This window comes from Halichoerus grypus, chromosome 14 (genome assembly GCF_964656455.1).
Source record: "Halichoerus grypus chromosome 14, mHalGry1.hap1.1, whole genome shotgun sequence".
Lineage (NCBI taxonomy): Eukaryota > Metazoa > Chordata > Mammalia > Carnivora > Phocidae > Halichoerus > Halichoerus grypus.
Window position 1 is genome coordinate 19,295,590 of NC_135725.1, and position 17,175 is coordinate 19,312,764.

The window sequence follows — 17,175 nt, forward strand, 5'->3', positions numbered from 1 at the left end:
GAGAGAGAGAGAGAGAACACGAGTAGGGGGAGGGGCAGAGGGATAAGCAGACTCCCCGCTGAGCGGGCAGCCCAATGCAGGACTCCATGCGGGGCTCGATCCCAGGACTCTGAGATCATGACATGAGCAGAAGTCAGACGCTTAACCGACTGAGCCACCCAGCCGCCCCTATCTATGCATCTTTCTATCTGTCATTTATCTATCTATCCATGCATAGAACTAATCTGGAAGAATACACACCTAATTTTAAGTAGTGGTTAATTCAGGAGAGAGAACTTGCTAGGGGTGGAGCAGTGGTGATGAAGAAAGATGACACACATTACATATTTTTGTACTGTTTGAATTGCCTGCAATTAATTACTTTTGAATTTTAAATACGCCACACAAAGAAAAGAGAGTAAGTAAATAAATCACCAGCTGGGATCTAAAATACAAAAGCAAGTTGCTTAAAATGATAGCATAATGATTTTTTTTTTTGCAATGATAAATTAACTGCTTTGATCTCACCATGATGTGTTTATAAAAGCTTATGAGAAAAAATAACAAATGTGCTCAGTTGTAACAATGTCTTCAATGCAGAATATCTTATTGCCTGGAAATAACCTGGAAAGAAAAGAAGATAAACTACCAAGATGGTGCTACAGAACAGAAAGACCTGGGACCAAGCTGTAACATCACTGTAAACATAGCATCCGGGGTGATAGAAACCAAACAGAACAAGAGCAAAAAGACCCTTATGTGTTTGAAAGGATACTGATTGCATAATTTTTAAATGTAAATTTAACCTAGTAGACATTTGTGATGATTATCCAGTGCTATGGACTGAATTGGGCCCCCTGTAAATCCCCGTGTTGAAGCCCTAACCTCCAGTGTGCTGGCATTTGGAGATGGGCATTTGAGGAGGTAATTAAGGTTCAGTGAGGTCATAATGGCAGGGCGGTAATCCAATAGGACTGGTGTCCTTCTAAGAAGAGAAAGAGACACCAGGGGGGTATGTGCACAGAGGCAAGGCCATCTGCAAGCCAGGAGGAAAGGTCTCAGAAGCCAACCCTGCTGGCAACTCCATCTGGGACGTCCAGCCTCCAGAACAGAGAGAAAACACATTTCAGCTGTTTAAGCTACCTAGTCTGTGATACTCTGTTACGTAGTGGAAGCCAATACACTCACTATATCGCTTTCAGATGAGGGGAGGGGTTACAGAAATGAACAAGGCAGGGGCTCTGCCCTCTAGGACTGAGGCACAGTAGTGCATGAATAAGAACACGACTCTGGAGCTATACTGTGCCGTGTGACCTTGAGCAAGTTACTTAACCTCTCTGAAGGACAATATTAGTATGCAGGGATATTATAAGGCTCATGAGGATTAATTATAAAGAACCTAGAACAATGTCTGGCACACAATAAACACAAATTAAGTACTTGTTAAATAGATGAGAGTGTTGTCCACTGGAAAAGAGGATATGAGATAAAAAATATGATGAATAAGGGGAGTCTGGGTGGCTCAGTTGGTTGAGCATCTGACTCTTGGTTTCAGCTCAGGTCATGGTCTCGGGGCCCTGGGATCAAGCTCCGCATGGGGCTCCATGCTCAGACTCCATGCTGAGCATGGAGCCTGTTTGTCCCTCTCCCTCTGCTCCTCCACCCCCCCTTTTCTCTCTCTCTTGAATGAATAAATAAAATCTGGGAGACGAACCATGAGAGACTATGGACTCTGAGAAACAAAGTGAGGGTTCTAGAGGGGAGGGAGTGGGAGGATGTGTTAGCCTGGTGATGGGTATTAAAGAGGGCACGTTCGGCATGGAGCACTGGGTGTTATATGCAAACAATGAATCATGGAACACTACTTCAAAAACTAATAATGTAATGTATGGTGATTAACATAATAAAAAAATAAAAAAATCTTTAAAAATATATGAATAACTTAAAAAAATAATGACTTGCTTATAATTTTCACTTAATACTCCAGAGAAATTTATGTATTCCTTAAAAATATTATGGGAGTACCTCTCTTAATGTAAATCCAAACTATAATGCTAAAGAGAAAATTAATAATGTTTAAATATTTGTTTATTAATTGTGACAAATATATTATACTCCTGTATGATATTACTAATAAGAGAAATTTGGTGTGGGGTATATGCGAACTCTCTGTGCATTGTAATAATTCTGTAAATCTAAAACTATTCTAAAATAAAAATTTGTTTTTAAAAAGGAAGATAAATCAAGGGATAATTATTTGCTGAAATATGGACCATTAAATGATAAATTTAGGAGCTGAGCCATAGTAACCTTTGACTCACCCCTGTCTATTTTACAGATGAGGGTTGATTTAAATCAACCTTTACACATACCTTATTTTCAAGGTCAAATTCATATAGGAAACAAAAGGGGGCAGAAAAAGAAGAGCACTAACCTAGTTGATACGAGGCACCACACTGAATTTTAGTTCTGCCTGGAACCGGAGTGTGACCTTGACACATCCGTGACAGTTCTGGGCCTTCCATTCTCCATTGGCCACTTTGGGCTCTAACATTCTTGATTGTCAACTTTATGTGCATCTACTTCACAAAGTAAGGCAGCTCCAGGGAGCAGACTCTAACCTGATACTCTCTCCAAGCCTTTAGAAAAAGAACTGCATGCAGTTTATGTGCCCATTTTTGAGTGTGTGTAAGTGGACCCTGCATCAACTAGACAATTGTTTTTTAAAAAAGACTCAACATTCAGGGTTAGGTTTTCAGGGCGTATACTATCCAACTAATCATTCAGATTTGGACAGGAGTAACTGTGGACCAACTCTGACACTAAAATATTTACAGAAAACTTGCAAGGGAAAGATGACATTCTAAATAAGTGCATGCTCTGACACGTTGTTAACAGATAAAATCTGATGCAGAGAAAGAGGGGCCTGGAATGTTTCTACAATGGTAACTGAACAAGAAAGATTAGGAGCTAAGGCAAAAAGTTTTCAAGCCAAAAAGAAGAACACTTTTAAAGGTTTACAAGTAATGGAGCCCGACGCCAACTAATGTTGCAGAAATGCCATCACCAGTAATCCACGGACTGGCACTGGGAGCCACCTGTTGAGGAAGAATAATGATGGCTATTCAGTCAACAAATTCAGGGAGAAATTCAATTGCCCCAAAGCGCTTTTCAATTCCACTACTGGTTGTCATGAACAAATTGTCATTCATATTATAATGTTTACTGTAAAAGTCATATTTTCCTTTTGTGAGATACTATCAAAACACATATTCAGTAGTAACATATATATGAAAAGTCAAAGATTCATGGGCTATGATTTCTTTTCCACACAAGTAAGTCATATTCTCATGTTAGCAAATTATTATTATTTTATTTATTTTTTTATCTTTTTAAGGAGAGAGTGCAAGCAGAGGGGGGCACCTGGGGAGGCAGAGGGAGAGAGAGAATCTTTTTTTTTCCATTTTTTTTATTATTATGTTATGTTAATCACCATACATTACATCATTAGTTTTTGATGTAGTGTTCCATGATTCATTATTTGCATATAACACCCAATGCTCCATACAGAATGTACCCTCTTTAATACCCATCACCAGGCTAACCCATCCTCCCATCCCCCTCCCCTCTAGAACCCTCAGTTTGTTTTTCAGAGTCCATCGTCCAGAGCGAGAATCTTAAGCAGGCTCCACCCCCAGCACAGAGCCTGAGGCGGGGCAAGATCTCAGGATCCTGAGATCATGACCTCAGCCAAAATCAAGAGTCTGTCACTTAACCAACTGAGTCACCCAGGCACCCCTGTTAGCAAATTATTAAATGCATAAAAGCCCCGGATCCTTCATGTCCTGCATATAATCATTTGATTTAATGTGATGGCATATTGATGTGCAATGAAGCTTATTTTTCTTTTAACAATTTTTAACACCATTGATTGAGAGAAAAGTTCAGGAAAATGAACAGCCTCTACACTGGCTCTGAGCTTGATGTTATTTACAAGATCTGTGTTGGAAATAGTGAAAACTAAGGGCCCTGATTGCTCTCTTAATACCATCAAGTAGCCATTTCAGGAGTCAATCCCTTGGGGTACATAGATGTGGGTACAGTATTTATATTCTGGAAGACAACGATGCATTCTAGGCAGAGGAAAAGGGATTCTCTTCTGCCTACTTTCTACCTGGAAATGCACTTCATCAAGTAGAAGAAGGCTGGATGTTGCTAGTGTTTTTTTTTAATAGTCAGAAGAAAACTCTACTGATATGAGGACTGAAGCATGACAACACTGCTGTCAACAACCAATAACATGGCTGAAGCTGCAAATACTTAGCACATTTGATCAATATGTATAAGCAATCAGCTGAATAACATTTATTTATTTGCTTACTTATTGTTTATTATTTCCTCAATTGGACCAATTTCTAATGACTTTATTCTAGTTCAGGACTACCACAATGCACAACTTCAGGGGGCACTATTCACATTTTATTTAATTATAACTCATTGTAGGTAACATGCATGATGCCCTCTGAATTGAACAGCATTGTGTCCCTGCTACAATTCATAAAAATGCACAATGGAAAATGTATATCAATAAATCTGAAGTTATTGACATCTTTCGCTTTTAGTAAATTAGACTTTTTTTTTTTTAAAGATTTTATTTATTTATTTGACAGAGAGAGAGAGACAGTGAGAGAGGGAACACAAGCAGGGGGAGTGGGAGAGGGAGAAGCAGGCTTCCCGCTGAGCAGGGAGCCCGATGTGGGACTCGATCCCAGGACCCTGGGATCATGGCCTGAGCCGAAGGCAGCCGCTTAACGACTGAGCCACTCAGGCGCCCCAGTAAATTAGACTTTCAAAAGCCGTACCATTTTGGAAAGAGAGATCCTGTCTTGGATGTTTTCCTTCAGTTTGGTTCCTTTTCCTTCCCAGCATTCCTTTCTCTGGGACAAAGGCTGTTCCCCCACTCTGAGCTATGTTAGTGATGCTGTCAATCACCAGCCATTACAGTAGTGGGTATGGCATCCAGGCCTGACCAGTCATGGCCCGGCATTACCTAGTTGATAGTGATTGGCCCAGGGGAAAGCACGTGATACTAGCAGGGCCAATCAGAGTTCTTCCATAAGATTTGCTATGTGGATGTAGAGCTGTGAGGATGTAAGCCTGGGAACATTCACCGCCCTTTTTCCCCATGGGAGGGAAATCCCAAAATGTAAAATCAGAGAGATCAAAGCCATGGAGAGAAAAGAAGAGTGTGCAGTGCAGAAAAATATTTCTCAGAACATCTACTTGAGTCTCTTGATTTACCTCTGATCTCCCAGTTATGTGTGCAAATAACTTAACCATTTATTCCTCAATGTACACTGAATTGAGCTTGTCACTCACATTCAAAGGAGCCTACTTACCAGAACCATGACTCCAAGTTTTTTATTCCTCTCAGGATCCCTCTCCAAGTTGAGTCAATTTAAAGCCACATAGTTCTACATCCTCTCTCAGAAAAAGAAAAATAAAAGTTTTAAACAACAGATCTCTTGGTGCTATTAACGCACTTGACCCATGATATTCAGGCAATGTTTCCAGGCAACACTCGAGAATAGTAAAAATATATAGCAAATAAATAAGCAGAATTTTAAAAATATCTTCTTCATTATGAAACCTTTCAGAGCACAGTTACTGAGGATGACATGAGGGACCCTGCTTTCACTATCACCGAGTGTTACCAGATCTTCCCACCTGGCCACATTAAGCATGTGGAATTCATCACACCTTTTTACTAGGGTATAAATTCTTTCTCACATCAAGTGCATGACTAGAGAAAAAGTTAAGATGTGAACCTTAGTTCTAATACTAGTTCAGTCAATAACTTATTGGATGAACATGGAAAAACGATGAAACTTCCCGAGCTTCAGTTTCCTAATTGTCAAAATTGAGACATTAAAAAGATCTTTGTGTTTAGATTTGCTATTTCTTGCATTTGACTGTTTTCTTATCCATCATGTATTCTGATGCCTCACAGTATGCCTGGCACAGAATAGACACTTAACAAATAATTGTTAGGAGAACCAGATGAACTAATGAACATATATTCACCTCATGGGTTGTCATAAAGAATATATAAGATAACCCAAATATATATATACACATATAATAACCCAGTATAATACCTAGCACATCATAGTTGCTCATAAATACTAGTTTTCTTCTTCCCTTCCTTCATCTTCCTGGTGTTGAGACACAAACCATTTAGTGTATCTGATGCTTTGCTCACCATTTTTCACACTAAACCCTCTTTATTCAAAACTTTCCAGAATTCTCCATAAGACACCTTTGATGATAAATCCACTAGCTTCAAATCAGCTTCACTGTGTGTGCCATAGCAATGCTCCTGAAAACCTTGCTCTACTTGGAATATCCCAATGTGTTTCTTCATATTTGATTGTCCTCTCTCCTGATGAGTCTCATTTCCTACAGTGTCTAATACAGTATTTTCATGAAATGGGATAATAGCGATTTTCTGTCTCCAACAAAATTGATCAGTTTGGAGCAAATCGGAGTCCTCCCTTCCTTATGTTACTTTACCTAAACTAACTTAAAACATAGGCCCCTTTATTTTGGATTGGCTTTCTTCTGCCCGTGGAGAGCTAATTCTGAACTCCCTGTTTCACTTGGGGATAAGCCACTTTTTAAACGAGAATAATAATTGCTTAGAATACCATCCAACTTCACAGTCTGGAATGGCTTTTCACATAGATTATTTCACTTAGTCTTCACAACGTATTTGTTTAGCATGGTTTTTGGAGTCCAACTGAATTAGTTTGGAATCTTGACTATCAATAGCTGTGTGATTTCAGCTTACTTACTTAACCTCTCTCACTCTCAGTTTCTTCACTTGTAAACTCAAAGAAAACAGAATTATGCTTCTTAGAATGATTGTGGGAGTCTAATGATATATATAGATCATGTGCCATGGTCAAAATTTAATCAATGGGATGGAAGCCATCTAATAAATGGTAGTTACAATTATTGTCTTATAAACAAGAAAACCAAAGCATAGAGGGCAAAGGAAGCAGTCAGAAGGCTCTGTGTAAAGAGGAATTTTGATCCTAAATGCCATGTTCCAATCTATTTCTCTCCCCTTCCAGCAAAGCAGCCTGCAAAAAGCTTCTTCACACTTTCTTCAATTAGATTGTTATAACAACCCTAAGAGGTTTATGCAGAAAATTACCCTTTAGCTCTGTGGGGAAGTGCGTTTTAATGGACGAGTTTTAACGGCTGTTCCAGCTAAATTGGAAAGGTTGGCCAGCATCACAACCCCAAGAAGTAGAGAAGTAGAGCAGAAATGCAGAAGCCTAATGCAGATGTGAACCAAGACGATCTGGCCTAGAGAAGATGAGGCTAATGGCCCTAACTCAGGACAGGTGCATTTACCAGTGACTCAAACTGAAATCGAAACACACCCTCACCTGATACTCAAAAGCAGTTTCCTTATTTTTTCTTATTTTAGTTAATTGTCCAAAAGGGCAAAAAGAGGCCCCAGAAAGAAGCAAAGAAAAATTTTTTCTTACTCCCTCAATCTTCTTTGTGCTCAGGAGGTCAAGTTGCTATTATTATTTTAGAAAGGGTAATATTTAATATAATAGGTAGCATTCACTGAGTGCCTAATTTGTGCTAAACACTGTGAAAGGTATTTTAGCTCTACTTCTTTCAACCATCTTACAGTGTAGTTAGGATTATTCCTTTATTAAAGAAGAGAAAGGGGCGCCTGGGTGGCTCAGGCAGTTAAGCATCTGACTCTTGATTTCAGCTCAGGTCATGATCTCAGGGTCATGAGATCGAGCCCCACGTCGGGCTCTGCACTGGGCATGGAGCCTGCTTGGGATTCTCTCTCTCCTTCTCCCTCTGCCCCTCCCCCCTACCTCTCAAAAAGATTAGAAGAGTTTTCTGGTTACGAACTAGAGTGAGGGTCATGGGTAGAAAAGAATCTCTGGCTCACCCAGCTGGAATCCTTGTCTTCTCTCCCTTCTTTTCCTCTCAGCCAGAGGCATTCATTCATTCGCTTGTTGGTTTATTTATTGATTTAGCACTGCTCTGGAATGAGACAGGTATAGAATTACTAAGAGTTCTGCCTCGAAGTGTGATCGTCATCTTCACTGATGTTTGTGTTCTTATCCAAACAGAATGTCCTCCGTTTCTCCCGGCATCCCAGGTAACTCTTGGTTACTCCTGAAGCCTTCCCCTGAGTGATGGCAGTATCTCCTCCCTTTTCTGATTCTGGGGAGTGTTTCCCAGGGCCACGTGGTCACGTTTCCTTCTGAACTGCTGCTCTGGCCTCCCCTCCATGTCTTCTGCTGACTTCTGAACAGCTCTAAGTTTCCCAGGACTTTTCACTCTCTCTCCTTCATGCCCTGAGGCACCCTTATCATAATGCTCTCGTGTGCTTCAGATTTTACTAAAGGTTAGGGATAAAGGTGGTGAGTTATACCTCAGGAAAAGAAACAAACAAAAATTGAGAGCAGACATCACTTGTCTTAAAATCTTTTCCCTTCTCTGCTCTACAGAATCTATTTCAGGCAGATACTCTTCACAGTATGTCAACCACTGTGTTGGCGGGCGGCAGAACCTGTCATTCCTATATAGACCTTTGTCCCAATTATTTCCCTCAAAGTACCAGAGAAGCCAGGCTAAAAAAATCACTGTTACCTTACTTATCATGCAGAGGAACTGGGCCCCCTTTTTATTCGGTATCTTCCATCCCTGCCAGCCTGGCCCCTCTCTTCCATCCCCAGGAGACACTAAAGGGAAGATACATTTTTCTCTGAGGTGGTTTCTGTTTTGAGCACCAGAGAGAATAAGCTGCTATCAGTTTTCCTCTTTTCTTAATTGCATCTTGTTGTTCCTGCTATAGTTACATGATTTCTTAAACATAAAGCCCAGAAGTCTCATTCCATCATAAAAGCTAACACTGAAATGAATGAGCAGGGAAGAGAGTATCACACAGTATTCTCCCTGAAGGTGGGGAGTATGACTGTCCTGGCATATCTTCATGAGTTCTCATTAATATTCAGGCAGTTGGGGGGCACCTGGGTGGCTCAGTAGGTTAAGCATCCGACTCTTGATTTTGGTTCAGGTCATGATCTCAGGGTTGTGAGATTGAGTCCCCACTGGGCTCTGCACTGGGTGTGGAATCTGCTTGAGATTTTCTGCCTTTCCCTCTACCTCCATCCCTCCCCCTGCTCTCTCCCTCTCTCTCCTCCCCCTCAAATAAATAAATAAATAAAATCTTAAAAAAAAAAGATTCTCTTTTTCCTTCTCCCTCTGCCCCTCACCCCCCTCTAAAAATATATATTAAGGCAGTTTCAAGGCACTCATGTTGGTTAGCTGTGAAGGAAAAGACAAATCCAGGAAGTTAAGGTGAGCTGATCTTCCATCTTGAAATCTCTATCAATCTTATAAGCTCAGTCATCATTCCTGAATAGGCACACATCATTTATTTAACAAATATTTACTGAAGAGATATTAAAATGTCACAGACACCATTAAATATCATTAACCTAATGGTTAAGAAAGGATTAAAAGCCTTTGTGATGGCTGAAATTACACAGTTCTGTTCTCAGGGCTATGGGAAGATGGAAGAGGGAAGCTCCCAGCTCTGGCTGAAGAGTTCAATGAAACGTTCAACTTCATATCATCAAACTGCTTCCTTTTATTTATCCCACTGTCTTGCCCCAGATGATTAAACTATACTACAGTTTGAGAGATGCATCAACCAGAATTGAAATTCACATGTATTAGTGCTCTGGCTCATATAGCTTTTGGGGACAGAAGAAAGAAAGGTGCTCCCAGGAGCTGGGCAGCATGGTGGCCCCAGGATTCTGCCCCAGGGGCATTGTTTACATCATCTATTTTCCATAGAAAGTTGTAGTTAATGACCAAATGCTGTGGAAGAGACTATGTTGGCATAGTGGAAAGATTCCAGTATTAACCCTCCAGAGACCTGGATTTCATAATTCCCAACTCATTCACCAACAGGATAACAACAGTGAATTTTATCCACAGTTTTCTTATCAGTGAAATAAGAGATCAGGTGATTAGATGATGCTGAAGGTCTATTTTAGATAGAAATATTACATTTAACTACTCGTGATGTCTACATAAAGAATGAGCCAGTTTCAGTTATCTGTTGATTCATTCATTTAATTATTCATTTATTCCTCAACTAGTGTACTTAAGATCATCAATTTTATGGTCAATTTTTTTGCTGTTTCATGGTCAAGTAGACTTTGACTCAGGACTTGGTTTCTCTACTTACTAGATAAATGACCTTGGACAGTTAACTGATTGACTTCTTTGTGGTCCTGTTTCCTCATTTCTAAATGAAAATAATATTACCTTAATCATAAGGCTATTGGAAGGTATATTAGTATTCTCCAGAGAAACAGGACCAACCAGTAGGATGTGTGAGAGTGTGTGTGTGTGTGTGTGTGTGTGTGTGTGTGTGGAAGAGAGATTTTAAGGAATTGGCTTACATGATTGTAGATAGAGGCTGGCAAGTCCAAAATCTGCCCGGAAGGCCAGCCCACAAGACCTAGGGGAAAGCTGATGCTGCAGCTTGAGTCCAACAGCAGTCTGCTGACAGAATTCTGTCTTTCTGAGGAATGTGTCAATCTTTTTCTTAAGGCCTTCAACTGATTGGATGAGCCTCACCAACACTATGGAGAGTAATCTGCTTAACTCAAAGTCTAAAGATTTAAGTGTTAATCTTATCTAAAAAATACTTTCACAGCAACATCAGACATGTTTAACCAAATATCTGGATGCTCTGAGGCTTAGCCAAACTGACATATAAAATTAACCATCACAGAAGAAGTACTGATCATGCAAGGAACAAATTTAGTGCAGTGTCTAACACAAAAAAGCAATAACAATAAAAAATAGCTGTTATTATTGCTGCTGTTATTATTCTTTACTGAGTACCTACTCTTGCTTTTTTTTTTTTTTTTTTTTTGATGGGTACTAGGTTAGGTCCTGAAGACGTAACAACTCACAATATACCAATCTTTGTCCTCAAGGAACTTACAGTCTAAACATGGACCCTAATAAGCTACCTGACCATTATAATACAGCGTTCTGAATACTAAGAAGGCAAAAGACTACTCTGAGAAATACGGGTATGGTAAGAATACATAAAAGGGCCTTGACTCAAAATGGGCTGAGGGGCAGGGATAACGTAACAAAGATCTAATGGATGAATAGACCCTAATCAGGTAAATGGACATGAGTGGGGGGGAGGAAGAAGCAATGTATGTTAAGGAAATAAGTGCAAGGAACTAGAAATGAGAAAGAATGTAGTCTATTCATAGAACTGCAAGTAGTTTACCATTTGTTGGGTCAGAGAATGAAAGAAGCCAGTGGAGACAGAAAGGCAAAAAGATTGAAGGGTAAGCCTGTAAAAGGGCTCTTACCAAGCTAAGCAGTTTGGACTGTATCCCCAAAGCAATGAGGACCTAAAATCTGGTAGTACTGTTGGAAATGGAGAGAAGAGATAAATTTGGGAGGTCTCAATAGGTAAAATGGATAAGGCCTGATGATGGATTAAATGTTTGAGGTGGGGGGCAGGGGGAAGGAACGCTGAGACTTATTAGAAGATACTAATAACTCTTGTAATTCCAGTAAAGGGTATTTTGAAGAACGCTGGAGGACTTTGCACAAGGCATCTGCACTCTCTGTTCTTCATTTTCCACATTTGTGAAATGAAGATACTGGACTCAATGCTCTTTGAAAGCCCTTGCCTTACTCTAAAATTCTACCATCTTGTGACTACTTTGTACATAAATGCATTTGGGGGGTGGGGAGGGGATGCTTTTTGTACTGTCAAGTCAATAAACTGAAAAGCAATAAATAGTATCACCAGACTGGTATTTAACTATGATTTTGCAATTATTACAGGATGTCAGAACGAGAAAGATCAGGAAATTAGATAACACATGCTAGTACCTTTTATGTTCTGTTTGAGCTGTCAGAAAAATAGGGGCGGTTGACACTGCAGATCTACAAAGATTAGACGGATTGTTCTAACTAGAATCAAAGTTGATAAGCAAATTTCTATGAATAGTGAAACAGACCAAAAAGCTGATTGGTGAAAAAAAAAATGCATGGGAAAGAGAAACAAGCACGCTCTTTTTTTTTTTTTTCCTATTGTGAGTTTGAAAAAAAAAAAAAATTATTGATTGCTCTGGTTTCAAGCACTTGATTTATCTTTTATGACACTTGAAACCCAGTGTTTGCTCTACAGCTTAAAGTTTATTTGGTGAGCTAACAAAGGCCCTGCAGAATTCTAAAGGAGAGAATGAAATCAAATGGGGATCTGAACTGAAAACCAGTCCAGATGGTCATTTTGTCCCTCCTCAAGTTGAACTTGAACCATTATTTAGAAGTCTTTTTGAGCAAGAACTGAATGGTGAAAAGATTTTCAGAGATTATCTGGTATGAGCCATTTGGAACCTGGCTGATGAGTTACTGGAGTTCTTCTGACCTGAAAAACAAGGAGCTGAACGTGAGGCTATGATTCAACTCTCCAATCTTCTGGTAGAGCGCTGGGAGCAAATATCTTGCATCATAAATATTATATCTTGAGTTAGTTTTCATTGTTCAGCTGGGCCCTCACACAAAAACATTAGAAGATGTTTTATCAAAAATTCGGAATACACATTAATTTAGTTAACTCTGGGTGCATGTGGGGAGGTGTGTCTATAACTTGGTTGGCAGCATCTTAAAAATTATGGGCAAATTTATTTTTTTCTCACTTTATTGCACCTCAGTAATCATTACAGACCATATCAGTAGCTCTGATGTTTTTGGGAGAAGGAGGAGAATCTATTTTCAAGCCTCACTTTGACAAACTCTGTCATATAATATTACTGAGTTCTATTCTAAGGGCTGTGGGATTTATCTAAGGGCTAGATGAGTCTGATAAATTTCTTGATCCCACAATAATAATCATAAATGATGTTATTTCTATCTCCTCATTGAATTAATAATTGAATGCTGACTCACATTCTTCCTGATTTAAATCCAAACCTGAGAATTACCTCTTCCTGAAAAATATTCTCAAATAATCCTTTCTGTTGTACAGCTAACTTTTTCAATGTGTTTGAATTACAGATCAATTTTTTTCTAACAAATGCTACCACCATGCAAATTTATTCAAATATGTAAGTAATTTAGATATTTTATTCCAAGGCAATAAATAAATTTAGATAACCCTAGGATTAGTGAACCGAATTAGACTTAACATGAATAATAATGCTTCACATAATTTTGCTAATGTCATACTCAGTGTATTTTGTCTCTGTGTTATTATAATCCTCTAAGGACAAGAACAGTGCTTGTTTTTCAAAATGTATTTCAAATATTCACTGGAATTTTCAGTCCCTTGATGTTGGTATCCACATCAAGAAGAGTCAGCCGGTGAAGGGAGGCATCCATCCAGGTTCATTCATGCCAGCATTTGGGGTTCTGGGATAGGTTAAAGAAGCTTCCTGAATTTACAAGGAAAGGATTGAACAAGAAGTCTGAGTTCAAACTCAGGTCATTCAAGAATATAGAGGGGCAAGTCAGGGAAACTGAGGTAAGTGAGCAAGTGCCAAGGGTAAGAACAAGAAACAAAGAAGAGAGGCAACTCAAGGGTCAAAAGCTGAGTTGAACTGGAACCAAGTGGAAGCAGAGGCAGTATGTGGAACACCAGTGGTTGTGACCACAGCTCCCTGTGCAAGGCGTCTCTGTCCTTAAGGACTCTTAAGCCAGGCTGGGCTTTGCATGAGCCACGGGACTTTCTGCTGCCGTCCAAGTCCTTCGTTGATTGTAGGCCCAACTCTGATGTCTGCATTGCCTTCAAAGGGTGGGGGCAACTCCTTTCAAGCAGAAGAAGGAGGTAAGGGACCAGTTTATGAGTTCAGAGAAAGAGAGAAAGAACATGAAACACTCCCAAAGAGGTCCAAGCATGTTTCTGTCTCACTTCTATTTTATTCATAGTCCCTTTCCTCCTCCCGTCAGAACTCTGCTCCTTAGTACAGTAGCTTAAATTTATCCTTGGTGTCCATTTTGTCCACAACCTATACTTGACATCTCCCCTTTAGGGAGGACAGGGAAGTGGTGAGGGAAGACACAGAGTTTTGAGTGTTCCCCGGGGTTTTGCACATGAGGCCAGTATTCCCCTCCATGTCCATCTTTCCTGGATTAACCCAGCTGCACTATAGACCAACCAGAGTTGACATGATTGCTACCTCCCCACCACCACAATGGAATACCAGCAGAATGGGAGAGAACAGCTTTCTAATCCACACCATCAGTCCTCTTATTTACCTGGGACCAAGGACATGGACAGCTGAGGCCATTTGTCTACATGTGAATGATGCTTTCACGGAGCTGCAGAATTTTCTAAAATGAGACACAAACTCCCTTTAAGCCACATTATACACTAGACAAAGGAAGCTCCCCTAGTCTCTTTCCAATCTACTGCTACCAAAAAAAAAAAAAAAAAAGCAAAAACACCCTTACATGGTTAGATTTTACAGCAACATTTAGATAATAGCATATTTTATTTTTAAAATGTGATATTACAGTATTAAGGTAGCTCAGTCTCTCTCTCTCTCTCTCTCACAAACACACACACTCCTCATTATCAATCCAATCCCTTTATATCACTAAAAAAGCCAGAGGGATCCGATTCAGGTGCCCAATTCTCTTCTTTAAACAGCTATAGCGAAGTATTCTCTCATTAGAATCAAGCAGCTTTTCAGAATCTCCTAAGTTAGAGAATTCTAATTTAAAGTCTCTCAGGTAAAAAAAAAAAAAAAAAGTCTCTCAGGTGTACTATGAACTTATTAACTGAACACATAAAATATCACAGCCACGGGTTGCCTGGGTGGCTCAGTCGGTTAAGTATCTGACTCTTGATTTCAGCTCAGGTCATGATCTCAGGGTCATGAGATTGAACCCCACGTTGGGCTCTGAGTTCAGTGGAGTCTGCTTGAGATTCTTTCCCTGTACCCCTCCCCCCACTCACACATACACTCTCTCGCTCTAAAATAAATAAATAAATCTTTTTAAAAAAATCACAGCCACAGACCCACACCATATCCACACAATTGAAACAAAACAACAAGATTGGCCACTGTCTAAATATCAGTTTCCTGAGACCAAATTTTTTTCAAAACATGCTACAGAAATGAAGGAGTTGCTTAGTTAGCAAGGATGGGGACAGTAGGCACAAGCAGAGAGGTGTACCCACAAAACTGAAGCAGCTTCATTTTTTAAAAGTATTTTGGGGGCACCTGGGTGGCATCATGATCTCAGGGTCCTGGGATCGAGCCTGGCATCGGGCTCTCTGCTCAGCAGGGAGTCTGCTTCTCCCTCTCCCTCTGTGATTTCTCTCACTCTTGCTCTCTCTCAAATAAATAAATAAAATATTTTTTAAAAAGTATTTTTTTATATACTGGGGCTTCTCAGAATATTTCATTTGAAAAATAGGTTCTGCTCTCTCTGCAAAATTTTAAGAACTATTGCCCTTATAAAATAGTGTTTTCCAAGCTGAAGTAGTGTTCTCAGATGCCAATAAATGTCTCATAACCTAGAATCACATTGCTTTTAAAGATGTTGACCTTGATGGGATTGGAGGGGAGTGAGGCTGGTGAGGAACAGGCAGAGAAAATCAGAGAACAAAAAAAGAAAAGTTTCATGGTTTCTATTCACCAACTGCAATCAATCCCTCTATGCCAACTGCCCAGTGACCATCACCTGTCAACTTAAAACTCAAGTGGCTACCTAGCAATGTCACTCCTACATACCTGTTTGAGGGAAGAGAGAGACTTAAGTCCACAAAAAGCCTTGTGTGGGAATGTTCACATCAAATTCATTCATCATAGCCCCAAAAGGGAATCAGCCCAAATGTCCGCCTGCAGGACAAATGGTGGTACGTCCAGGCAATGGAAATACTCAGCGGTAACAGTGGAGGGACTCCTGATCCATGCAATGTGAATAAATCTCAAAATGATCGTGCTGAATGAAAAAAGCTAGGCCAGACACAAAAGAGTATACATTGGATGATTTCACTCATATGAACTTCTAGAACAGGCAAATCTAATCTGTGGTAGAAAAAAAAGATCAGAACAGTGGTGGCATCAGAGAAAGGATATGAGGTGCCTGGGAGGAGATACAAGGGAAGTTTATAGTCATGAACATGTTCTATATTTTGATTGAGGTATGGATCACATGAGTGTATTTGTCAAAACCGATCAAACCATATGCTTATGAGCTGTACATTTCATTGTATGAAAGTTTTATCTGAATAGACTTAATTTGTGGGGGAGAATACTTAACTGAAGAACTAGATATGGCCCCAAACTGAGAAAGTATAGAAAAATATCTTTATGAGCTCAGAGTAGAAAACAATTTCTTAAACAAGATACACAATACTCTATACAGAAAATATTGATACATATCTTTATCAAAACTTAAAACTCATGTGAAGAGGAGACATAGAGAAAAGGCCAATTCAGAAATGATCAATAAACCTCGTAAGGGAAGCTGACAGATGGTAACTACGCTTGTGCTGAGCACACCTACAGAGTTATTGATTCACTATGCTATACACCTGAAACTAGCCTATCATTCATGCTTCAGTAAAAAAAAGTAAAACACAAAAATAAATGAAAGAATGCCTGACTTCACAAGTAATCATTAGGTGAATGCAAATTTTTTTAAAGAAACAATTTCATGTCTGTCTGACTGGCAACAGTTTCAGAGACTTGTGATATGGTGAGGCTGTGAGATTGTAAATCATACTGTGCTGTGTAATTGTTGATCAGTTCAGCGAATTCAGCCATTTTAGTAACAAAGTGCATTCTAACACCTAGAAATTGAATTTCTGTTATATACCCTAGAGAAACTCTTACGTGGGCACAAAGGATGTGTACAAGGATGGTTACTGTAGCAGTGTTTGTACTAGTGAAAAGCTGGATTCCACTGCAATGTCCATTAATAGAGATGGATATGGAAAAGGTGGCATCCTCGTGTGGGGCAATATTACAAGGCAGTTAAAAAGAATAAACTATATCGGGGCACCTGGGTGGCTCAGTCATTAAGCGTCTGCCTTCGGCTCAGGTCATGATCCCAGGGTCCTGGGATCGAGCCCCGCATCGGGCT

The 17,175-nt window shown here is 39.7% G+C and overlaps 1 long non-coding RNA gene across 4 annotated transcripts in view; it reads right to left on the reverse strand.

Moving 5' to 3' along the window:
• Positions 1 to 425: 425 nt before the first annotated feature.
• Positions 426 to 17,175, reverse strand: part of LOC144379995 (uncharacterized) — a 122,371-nt gene continuing 105,621 nt past the window's right edge. For all 4 annotated transcript variants that reach the window (XR_013443635.1, XR_013443632.1, XR_013443633.1 and 1 more), the window contains 2 exons: positions 7,967 to 8,061; positions 426 to 3,077 (listed from right to left, as the gene is read on the reverse strand). This is a non-coding gene — a long non-coding RNA (uncharacterized LOC144379995). The remainder of the gene's footprint in view (positions 3,078 to 7,966; positions 8,062 to 17,175) is intronic.